General features: G+C 31.6%; 1 long non-coding RNA gene across 1 annotated transcript in view; it reads right to left on the reverse strand.

Annotated features, from left to right (window-relative positions):
* Positions 1 to 12,235, reverse strand: part of LOC127163879 (uncharacterized) — a 39,597-nt gene that overhangs the window by 15,927 nt on the left and 11,435 nt on the right. Inside the window, exon 3 of the long non-coding RNA XR_007827550.1 lies at positions 9,762 to 9,842. This is a non-coding gene — a long non-coding RNA (uncharacterized LOC127163879). The remainder of the gene's footprint in view (positions 1 to 9,761; positions 9,843 to 12,235) is intronic.

Here is a 12,235-nt window from a genome sequence, read left to right on the forward strand (position 1 = left end):
CCTCTAAAATCAAGTGACAAATTACCAGTTGTATACCAGAACATCTTTTTAAATATTAATTTACAATTTACAGTGCAAAACTTGTGTCTAAACAATTGCAGTAGAGTTTAACCAGGTTTTCAAAGCGTTGAAATAGCATTGCGCCCTCATTTCCATTCTTTACAACATAAATTTTTTTTTCCTGATGGAGTGTGATATAGAGATTGCTCGGGGCGTAGCTGATTTTAATAACCCTGCAGATCCTTTCTAAAGCTGTTTATTAAACAGTACAATTGCAAACAGAGAAGACAACCTCCATGCATTCATTATTTCCAGAATAAATGAAAAGTGAAAGCTCTATATGGACACCAGTCAGGAAAATGCTGATGTTTTAATCCATTTATATTCTTCATGCGCATAAATGATCACAAATGTAATCTACTTTTGTGTAAATGACATTTTCATATTGCTATATATATTAAAAGGTGCATCAGGTTTACTGTGCAATCAAGACAGCACTCTCAGAGGAATGGGACCTTAAATATAGATTTCCCATGATGCTCTTCCTGATTTGTTGCATTGTGGATGTCTTTTTTTTAAGAACACATTTATTTAGGCATTAGCATAATTCAGAGTAGATTTTATACCAGTTTAATCTAATAAAATCAGTCAAAGTTATAGTACAAATAAAATTTGCTTTTAAACAGCATTTTAAGCCATCAGAACATTAGAGCTAATTTTACAAGCATAGTATCAGAAAATGGGCTTATTAGATGTTTAAATAAATTAATACATTCCAAAGAACACAAATTCCACCAAAGTACCAAAAAATAATTTAAATAACGGTCTATAAAATTGGCAGCAATGACATTATTTTAAAGGATGTTGGTTATTATTAAATAAGTTTTATTAGATGGGAAAGAGCAATGCATACAGTGCATGTTTACATAAGCCTAATTTACATTGAAAAGAGAAATCTCACAGTTTCTCTTCAACAAAAATGAACGAAAACCAAGAGAAAGAGAAAGATTTAAGACTCTGCAAAGGCATAGAGGGCACTTACTCAGAAATTAATATTAAAGTTGCTAATGAGGTTTAAAAAAAAAGAGGTTTGATTAAACTGAAGTGGATTAAAGTTATACACAGACATTAAAACTAATTACAATGTTTATATTCTTCCAAAAAGAATTCCTTCAAAATATCTCCCAGGCACAAACTGTTTATCGTTTGAATTGGATATAATTTTTCTTGTCAGGGCAGTGCAATAACCACCCGCCAGCCAAAAAGCAGACAGAAAGCCCACAGACAGAATGAGATGATCCAGGCCCTGTGAATCAGGGCAGAAAGTCTAATACCGAGCACCTTTGTGCCAGAGAATGAACATGACGAAGCGCTCTAACCTTCCTCAACACTTCAGTGGCCTTCAAAGCTGTTAGAATTCTCAACAAAGAAGAAAATAATTTCCAATACATATTAATGACTTGGACTAAAATCCATCCATGTCCTTGAGACTTCAGTGAGACAAACAAAGCCAACAGCTTCACTCTGTAAACACAAGGGCCTTGTCAATAAAACAATCATTACCTGAAACACAATGAGACATGTGAGACAGTGAGAGTAATCTGAAATTCACCATCACACCAAGCAGGAATTTATAATAAGTCTGAGGGCGGCACTGAGTCTTTAAATACTAAATAAAGGATGCTGTCAAAAGTGCTTGTAATATATCACCATAGAATTACTATTCATCATGATCACAATTCAAGCCAGTTGATTTGTTCAAAATGATTACACACACAAACACAAAATTATATATTTTCTTATTATTGTGTATTATTATTAAAATCATTTATTCTTATTATATTGTATATATAAAACATTTAATAAATATTAAATATATATTATAACAAGATTCAGATTTTATTAATTTATTATATTGTGTGTATAACATATAAATATAAATAAACATTTTATATAACATTTTATATTTAAAATAAATAAATAAAATAATTTATTATATTGTGTGTATAAACTATATATACAAACAAAATAAATAAAAAGGAATAAACAATTTACATTTTATAAAAAATATATTCATAAATGATAAAATATAAAAAAAAACTAAAAATATACAATTTCTTTATTTATTATGCTGTGTAAAATAATTATATTTACTTTATTGTGTGTATAAAATATTCTATAGATATTAAAATAAATAAGGAATAAAACAAAAAACAAAAATATTTTATATTATTTGCTATATAAAATTATATATTAATAAATGATCAAATATAAACCATAACTAAAAATACAGTATTTCTTTATTGTGCTGTGTGCATAAAATTTTCTATAGATAGTAAAAATAATGAAAATTAATAAACAATAGAATAATTAAAATAAATAAAAATGAATAAAACAATTTATAAAAATTAGATATGAAGAAATTATAAAATAAAACAATTAATCATTTGTTTTATTTATTTTGTACAAAAAAAATGACACATAATGTAAAATATAAAATTGTAAAATAATGATAAAATATAAAGCCAATGTAACTAAAAAAAAAGTAATTTCTTTATTTATTATGCTGTGTGTACAAAATATTCTACACAAAAAAAAAAAAAAAAATAAGTAATACATATATAATAATGAAATAAATAAAATCATAATCATTTATATTTATCACACACACACACACACAAACACACACACGTTATATATATATATATATATATTTTTTTAGTGTATATATATTTAATATATATATATATATATATATATATATATATACACATACACACACACACACACACACACACACACACACACACACACATATATAAAGAAAAAGATTCATATATATTCTATAAACGTTCATTAACATTAAAATATGTGAGATTTTTTTAATAAATAATATATATAAATAATATAGACTAAACTAAGATGTGTTGTTGTCCAAACCATATTAATGCTGTTATGTGGGTGATATTGGGGGTGCGAGATTGCAAAAATTTTAAAACATAAAATAAAAGGTTACAAACCAAGGTTATGAACCCTGGCTCTAATCACTTATTCAACAGTAGACCCAGAACACAACTAACAAGTAGGCGGAAAATGGCGAGGGCGGCCATAAGTTATCAACCCCATCTCTCCAGCCCACTTGACACCTCAACTGCTTTTGCAGCAGATCCTGAGGTCCAGCCCGGCCCGGCTCGATCCTTTTATCGGGCTCTCTGCATGTGGATCGATCGGGGAGGGAGTTACGGTGCAGACAGCAGTTCTCTGTTACAACCCTGACTCTGACACTAATAGCCTGACCGACAGCCCATTTACACTCTATGAATTACAAATTCAAACACGTATTAATAACACCTTCAGCCCTTTCTGGGGTCACATGTGTGATGCATACGCATGCACAAACGCACACACAGACAAACTTATAGTTGCAGACTCTGTATCATTAGATGTACACTCACACGCAGCTCATGGGATCTCATTTGCTATGCTGTGATGGTGCTCATGTGGGTGATGCTGCTGACCCATCACTGTTGTTATTTATAGACTCAAGACAAGAACTTAAGGGTCAGGGGAGTCAAAGCAGCACTCGTAATTACTGCTGACTCACTGCCTCTGCAGAGAAAAGGGTTATTACCCTTAGCATCCACACCGAAAGAGACTTAGGATGAAGACCTCGCCATCTTCAGTTTAGCATTACTTTTTTAATGAATTACTTTTTGTTTGAATCCATTATCTGCTACTTCATTTCTTTGTTTGACATCATTAGTCACATGGCCTGTGGGTGTAGTACTCCTAGCATATTTAGAGTAAAGAGGATGGCAAAGAGAGGGGAGAGAGAATTTAGGGCTTCTGTGCTGCCGAATCACTCTCCTCTTGACTGGACACTTTTAAAAGAAAATATAAAAGCTCTCCAGGTGCTTATCTCTGCCCTGTGTTCACAGATCCACCTGTTCACCCTGAGAGAGCACCGACTTCCCTGCTCGACCCTGCACTGCACCCTCAGATTGAAAACCACAGGAGAAGAATGGAAGCAATACCAGCATCAGCCGCTAGATGGATCTAATAAACACAGTCATGTAATAAAATAACATAAAACAAATTAATATTTTATTTAAAGTGGTTCTCAGCTGTGGTGAGTTGTAATTTGTAATTTTGTTGTTGTGAGAATAAAAAAAATAATTCTAAATGCAAATAATAAAATGCAACTGACCATATACACTGCTGTTAAAAAGTTTGGGATCAGTAAAATTTGTATTAAAGATGTTTCTGTTGTATTAAAGATGTTTCTGTCCTGTCATCTGTTCTGTGTTTAAAAATTTTATTTATTCCTGTGATGCAAATCTGAATTTTCAGCATCATTACACCAGTCTTCAGTGTCACATGATCCTCTGAAAATCATTCTAATATGCTGATTTATTATTAATTTTAGAAACAGTTGTGCTGCTTAATATTTTGGAACCCATGATACTTTTTCAGGATTTTTTATGAAATAAAAAGTTAAATATAACAGCATTTATTTAAAATATAAGTCCCTTGTAACAATATGAACTAACATTTTAAAGTTTGTGGTCAGTACATTTTTTTTTTCTTTTTTTGAAAGAAATTAATACTTTTATTCAGCAAAGATGTCTTAAATTGATAAAAAGTGATAGCAAAGACTTGAAAAGCAAAGAAAAGGTTTCTATTTTGAATAAATGCTGTTCTTTTAAACTTTTTAATCAAAGAATCCTGAAAAAACTATCACAGGTTGCAAAAAAATTACAGTAAAAACTGTAATATTTTGAAATATTATTACAATTTAAAATACCTGTTTTAATAAACTTTTAAATGTAATTTATTTTTGCGATGGCAAAGCTGAATTATTCAAAACAGAAGTCTTCAGTGTCACATGAACCTTCAGAAGCCGTGATACATTTTTTTTCAGGATTCTTTAATGAATAAAATGCAAAAAAAAAAAAAACTGTCCATAGCAACTGACATACTGGCCCCAAACTTTCAATCAATAGTATAACTGTGCATTTATGATAGTAAATAAAATGAAAAGTTAAAATCTGAAGAAAAAAAAAAAAAAAAAAAAAAACTTTTTGATAAGCCTATTAACAATACATGTTATGTACTATTACATAATAGTACTGTTAACAATACTATTATGTTGGGCATATGCAGTCATAATCATTTAAATACATTTCAGTATTAGATATTTGCTATTTTTGTGCACTAAAACACTTTTGGTACCATCTTGGGTCACCACTTGGTGTCAAATAAAGCAATAAGCCCCAACAAGCCATGGTTTACAGTGAATTTTTAACAGCTGAACAAAGGTGTATGTTTAAGAGTATTTTACAACAGCTCAGAATCAAGGACCAGAACAATTCGTTTTATAATAAAAGCAATAAGCCCCAAGAAGCTGTGGTTTACGGTAAATTTATAACAGCTAAGTGACGCTGTTAGGTACGACACAAACCAGTGCCTAAAACCCCCTTAGCTGTTATAAATTCACTGTAAACCATGGCTTCAGAGGGCTTATTACTTTTAGAAAATGGTTATTCCATATATGTAGTAAGGTTTAAAGTAATAAAACAGAGCAAATAAAGTGTAATGATATTAATACAAACATTATTCTTCCGCCAAACAATGTAGTTCCTCAGAAATGGTTGTGGTTGCAACAAAGTGGTGGGCAAGCAACACACAAACTTAAACAAAGGTGTATGTTTGTTGAGTAATTTACAACAGCTTCGAATGCAGCTCAACCAATCAGAATCAAGGACCGGAACTATTCGTTTTATAATATAAAAACTTGGTCATGAAACAAAATCAGAGAATCATTACTGGACTAAAAGTCAAAATATCCAATATGATTGAAATAAAATAAAAAAGATTCTATTTTCTAATTAAATCACTGATTCAATCACTTCTGTGCATGTCTAATATATGTATGAATGAATTATTCATGATGTGACGGAGAAATACTCCCACATGAGTCTTATTTGAATGAGTCCTGCAGATAAACAGCAGCTGAAAACTCTTTAAAACTTGTTCCGAGAGCTGCTGGCTTTTCAGCAGTGTGAGCTCTAAATGACAAAGGCGGCCTGCACTGCAGCAAGCACAATAACGGGCAAACACTCGCAGCACAGCAGAGCAGACGGGCCCAGGGATTCAGTGAGTACCGCGGGGGATTACAGATGGCCCTTCAAATTAAATCAAATAGTACAGCTCAGGATTGGGCTTACGGCCGCCTACGGGAGAGGTGTATATGACTGGAGCCTGAGCCAGCGGGTGTGGAGAGAGAGAAAATCACCTCCAAATGAGTTTCTGAAATATCTATAGATAAACTGAATTTGAAAATCTTGACAGTGAGTGATCTGAGGCTGGATGAGGAGTAAGTCAAAGGTTGGCAGTCGTTCTTTCACTGCTTCTCATAAACACACACATACACAAACAGAGAAAGAGATGTTTGGTTTTCTATCATGGTGGGACATTCCATTGACTTCTACTGTTTTTATACTGAGCGAATGATATTTTATATCACTTACTTCTTAATCTTTCAATAAGACATTAAGACGTAATCAAAACAAGTAGGCGTATGTCATTACAGTATGTTCTTCCTCCAAAATTAGTCCTGCAAGTCACGGAGTAAAAAAAAAAAACTTAACCTTGAAAGTCTATTTTAGTTTGTCTATTTATAAAATAGTGACCTTTATCTGAAGTGTTTCCAGACCTACTGATAGAGAATGCTACTTTGAGAGCCAAATTAAATAATCAATAGTTTCCATCTTTCAGTCTCTGAACAAGTTCAGGGAGTCATCAGCAACGAAAACTGAATAAGACCTTTTGGGGACAGAATTTACAGTTGAAAAAAACTTACAGTACAAACCAACAACTTCCAGACTTTTGTAGATTAAGTTTTACTTATGCAAACCAACATTAACATAATTCAAAGCCAGTAGAGGACAATGAAATGGTTTGCCCGCAAGTCCTTTTTCTCTTCATCTTATAGGCTTTTGGATGCCACTCTTCTGCTTCTTGTTTGAATAATACCTTAATTTCATGCATTTCTCATCTCTACAAGGTCCCTGTTCTTTCATTACTTATGATTCATATCACTTTCGCTGGCACATAATCATTAGGTAGGTTATTATAATACAAATACAAAAGGAGACGACATCCGTCTTTTCACTCTTGACTTTGAGAAAAATGATTATTGAGGAGAAACTCTCCTAAGAGTTCAGAAACCCAGCAGGATCCTGTAGAATCAATTACACTGGTATTTATGTGTTAAGTAACTGAGTAGATGTCTCTTTCTGACTGCTGGTATCTATACAGCACAGGGCTTTAAGATACTGAAAAAAGCACAAATGGCAGGGCATGTCAAAACTTCTCCAGGGCCCCAAAACACCTTCAGACCCCAGAGGGTTAGGCAGTTTAATGAACATGGCCAGTGCAATAAAATTTGAGGTACCAAACCATATCATAAAGAACATCACATGCACACTGTATCATAACTTCATAACTCAAGAATACATTAATCATTAATGAGACACAATTAGATGCATATACTTTATGAAAATACTTGCTTTGACAATGAATAGAACTTTTGATGATAATATTGATTATTGTGATTTGTGTATTTTTGAGTGCATATACAGATTTGGCTACACTTGTTGTGGCCAAATTTTAAAAGATGTAAAACATGTTTTTTATTATTATTATTATTATTATTATTATTATTATTATTATTATTATTATATCTAAAGCATCCTCACTATTTAAAATAAATAAATGTTATTAAAATATTTGTAAAAATAGATATTTCTGTAACCCTTGCAACAACCTAATAATAATAATAATAATGATGATGATGATGATGATGATGTTGAATTTCCCAATAAAAATATTTAAACAACAACAACAACAACAATAATAATAATAATAATAATAAATGGAATCATAAGATGTATGATACAATATGTATTGGAATGATGGTTTTCCCCATAAAAAGATTTAAACACAACAATAATAATAATAATAATAATAATAATAACAACAATTTGGAATCATAAGATATATGTTACAATGTGTATTAAACTATTTGATTCCCCAATAAAAAGATTTAAACATGATGATAATAATAATAATAATAATAATAATAATAATAATAACTATTATTATTATTATTATTATTATTATAGTAAATGTGGAATCATAAGATGCAAGTTAGAATGGGTATTGGAATGTTTGATTTCCCACTAAAAATATTTAATAATAATTACAATTATAATTATAAACATCTAAAGCATGTTAAAATGCTTAGACATCTGCTAAATTACAATTTCTTTGGTTTGGGTAAAGTAAAGAATATTATATTATTATGAAAATCCTTGATTTATTTTTTACTTAATATAAATCTGAACTTTTTATTTGCCTATATGTAGTTACATATAGATAACAGATATGCAAGCAAGCAAATAACAAAGAAACAAAGAAATAACTGTTATTAAAAATATTTTTAAAAATATATATTTTTGACACACCCAACAACCTTCTAACTATATATATATATATATATATATATATATATATATATATAAATTAGCAATTACTTCACAATCAAATGTAAACGTGTATTGTAAATATGTATAAAACATGTCATAGATAGATAGGTTTGTTTGAGTTCATTCCTCAAAAGACAGCAGGAGAAATTTTACAAGAACCACATTTAACAGGACATTTGCAGAAACATTGTAAATGTGTGTTTTCTATTTTGCTTTTCACTTTTGGTTTGTCTAGGATCATCACAGCAATGATTCAAATGAGACTTCCTGAGACACACACAGGCATCACCCTAATGTGTTTCTTTCTGCCACATCTCTTTACAAAGATAGACCATTAAAGCTGATCACAGAGGCATGTCTAGCATCAGTTCAGTCTTTTTTATTTGCTCGAGGGAGGATGCCCTTCATTAAAATAACAACGGTTCATCTCATGCATATGGAAATGGAACTTTCTCCATCTCCAGTACGGGGGTCTGGCCTGTCCTCTGAAAAGTCTTATGCAGGACACATTGCAGGATTAGGAGGAGGTCAGACCTTCATCTGCACGGCTCTACACACAGCCTATTCCATCCCCAAATCCTAACCTTGAGCAATGTGACCGAAACCACCAATGACAGTGAAACTCACCATCGAACAGAACCAAGATGTTTTATAACGCAACTTACTACGAACAATCAGGGCCAAAAAGTGAAACCCCTAATCACTCAAAAGCCTTCGTGATCAAAACAAGCCTGTTGAAATCAATGTTCCCACTTCAGACTGCCACACAGTCATCTAATTCCCCGGCATGTCCTTTTGTCTCGGTTGGATGAAAATGTTTGGGTGACGGGGATGAGAGGGCCTTGTGGAAGTGTGTCTCGCAAAGGGGTCAGCATAATAACAAGATTAGTGAGTTTTAATTTAGATTAAACAGGGTTTGGCTGTGATCGAGGCCCCCGCTGTCGTTCCCTCTGTACAAAGGAAGAACGTGCCGACATCAAACGGACATGAGAGTGACACACTGTTCACCGCTGCACTTCATTAGTCAGAACAGCTGGGTAAACGCATCAGCTTTGACTCGCCTGCTGCATTGACTCCGGAGATTTAAAAAGGATTCGCGTTCATCTGCATTATATTTATTCATGTCTAGCATTTTCCTTGCAAAACAGCATTTTCTGAGCTTGACAAAAAAAAAAAAAAAAAAAAAAAAAAAAAAAAAAAAATTGTACTTACTTTTGATGTCTTGAAAGTGTCCTGCTGTAACAACATCAGAATTTTCTTCTTGCTTATGATTTGAACAACAGTGTCCTGAAACTAAAGAGAGTTTTTGATTAATGTAGTATATATTTATTTATTTTTATTTATTTATTTATTTAATTATATTTAAGAATGGGACTTTTAAAAGTTGACCAATTAATTTTTAGGAGATAAAAACATTAAATTTTTCTGTTGTTTTTTTTCCAGAACAGATCAAAAATATTCTAGTACACACAGTATACAGTTTTATCCAATAAAATACTGTCTAAAACAGTGTCTCTCAATCTTTTTTGGCACAAAGGGCCCCGTTTTCTCCAACACAACCCCCGATATTCAGTATTTCTGCCATAATTATGACAAAGCTGTTTGTTTTGCTTTTTTTTTGTTGTTGTTAACAGAAACAGGCATATGTTTCATTAAATAATATAATTTAATTAATTTTATTTATTTAAATGATGTAATATATTTAATTAACCCTGGTTCACTGTGTGATTTAAAAAGTTGAGAACTTTAGATAAATTTCAATAATTTAAATACATTTGAGTTTCTATTTTGATCATCACTTTTAGCATTTTAATTTAGATGAAACGTTTTAATTATTTTAAAAAAATCTCTTGATTTACAAGGTTATTATAGTTAATCAAAGTCTTTTGTTACTTAAAATAAATAGCCTTTAATTTAAATAAAATAAAATAAAATAAAATAGTAAAATAATAAAAAAATTAAATTAAATTAAATTAAATTAAATAAACAAAGCTTGTTTTATTTTAGCTAGTTGCCAATGCAATATTTCTCATTTTCACTTAGTATCTTTCATTTAGTAACTTGATGTACTAAAATAACTAAAACTAAAATAATAAAAACAATACACATTTTATATTTTACAAAAATGAATAAAAATGTCAAAAACATGCAATAAAATAAATACATAAAAATAAAATAAAATAAAAAAATATATAAAAGTAAATAATGTTATATTAGCTAGATGCCAATGAAACATTTCTCATTTTCATTTAGTATCTTTCATAACTTTATGGACTAAAATAACTAAAACTAAATCTAAAACTAAAATAATAAAAATAAAATAAAATAAAATAATTAAAAAATATAAAAAATAAAATCATAAATAAAACAATTCTCATTTTAATTTAGTATCTTTTATAACTTGATGGACTAAAATAACTAGAACTAAATCTAAAATTAAATTCAAAATATTAATAAAAACTACATTAGAATCTCAATGTCACTAAAATAACACTGATAACACATTTATTAAATACTTTTTAGTCACCTTGTAGCCCATTTGGAAGTTTGCTGAGGCCCCCTAGTGGGTCCAGGGCCCCTGGTTGAAAACCACTGCTCTAAAACAAGAATGTCCCTTCCTCAAACCATAATAACCACCTGCCTCTGACAAGCAAAGTAGCAAATCATGGTTCTATGTGCCTTTGGTAGCACTAATGTTCATAATTTATTTTCTTTTTCCAGGCCATCAATTTGCAGCAAAAGAAGTGGCTAGAATTCATTCATTTTGAAAGTGACTTCATTTTTGTCCACGTACTTGTTAAGGGTGGTTTTGACAAACTAAAAGCTGTTAGGTATTAAAAAAAAAAGGAATTTGTGGCATTGTGACTGATATTAGCATAATGTGGATAAAATGTCGTTTCGTGCCTGTGAATTTTAAAAGCATTTCAATTCATCTAACCTACTTGTGAATATTAACGCAGATGACATGGAAAAAGAACCCTGAAAAATAGTTAAAGGCTGTTCTTTTGGACTTCAGAATTCGTTGACTCAATTACACCTCTGCTAGCATGGCAGTGGCAGCGATGCTAATGCAACTCCGAGCACACGTCAGCAGAACATTATGCATGTGCCCGATTTACGGCAACTGCCTTCATTACGCAAAACCTGATTAAATGTTCCCTCCAGGCCGAGGTAATGATCCCTCACCCATTGTTATTCATATTCGCTAAGGGTTTAGGGCTAAGCAGCTCCTTGTATCTCCACTTTGGGCTCCATTAATAAAGTCTATTCACAGCCGTAAGTTCGGCATTCGTAAATGACACCTGGGGGTGCCCGCAAATTGCAGATGGGGCCTGGTCGTGAGTGTATTAATGTCCATTTGTTTGTGTGTTTGTGTTTACGTGACAAGTGGACATATGTTATCTAGCATTTCTAGCAAAGGCCCAGATTGCCCTCACTAATGCTCAGATGCTCCCCAAAGAATCACAATGCACATATTTACATAATGCGGGAATGTAAAAACAATCAAACGAGCGGGCAGGAAGGAGGGAGGAGGTGGCGGCAGGAAGGAGGAGGAGAGGCTAAATTTCTCTCCCGTTCTCACTACAGCTATAATAGATGCTGCTGATTACCACTGATGGCGTCACACTTCTTTCAACTTCTGCATTAAACCCTCTGAATAGTCAAAGTGATTTATTTAAAATCAT

The sequence above is a fragment of the Labeo rohita genome, chromosome 4 (assembly GCF_022985175.1).
Source record: "Labeo rohita strain BAU-BD-2019 chromosome 4, IGBB_LRoh.1.0, whole genome shotgun sequence".
In the NCBI taxonomy this organism is placed as follows: Eukaryota; Metazoa; Chordata; class Actinopteri; order Cypriniformes; family Cyprinidae; genus Labeo; species Labeo rohita.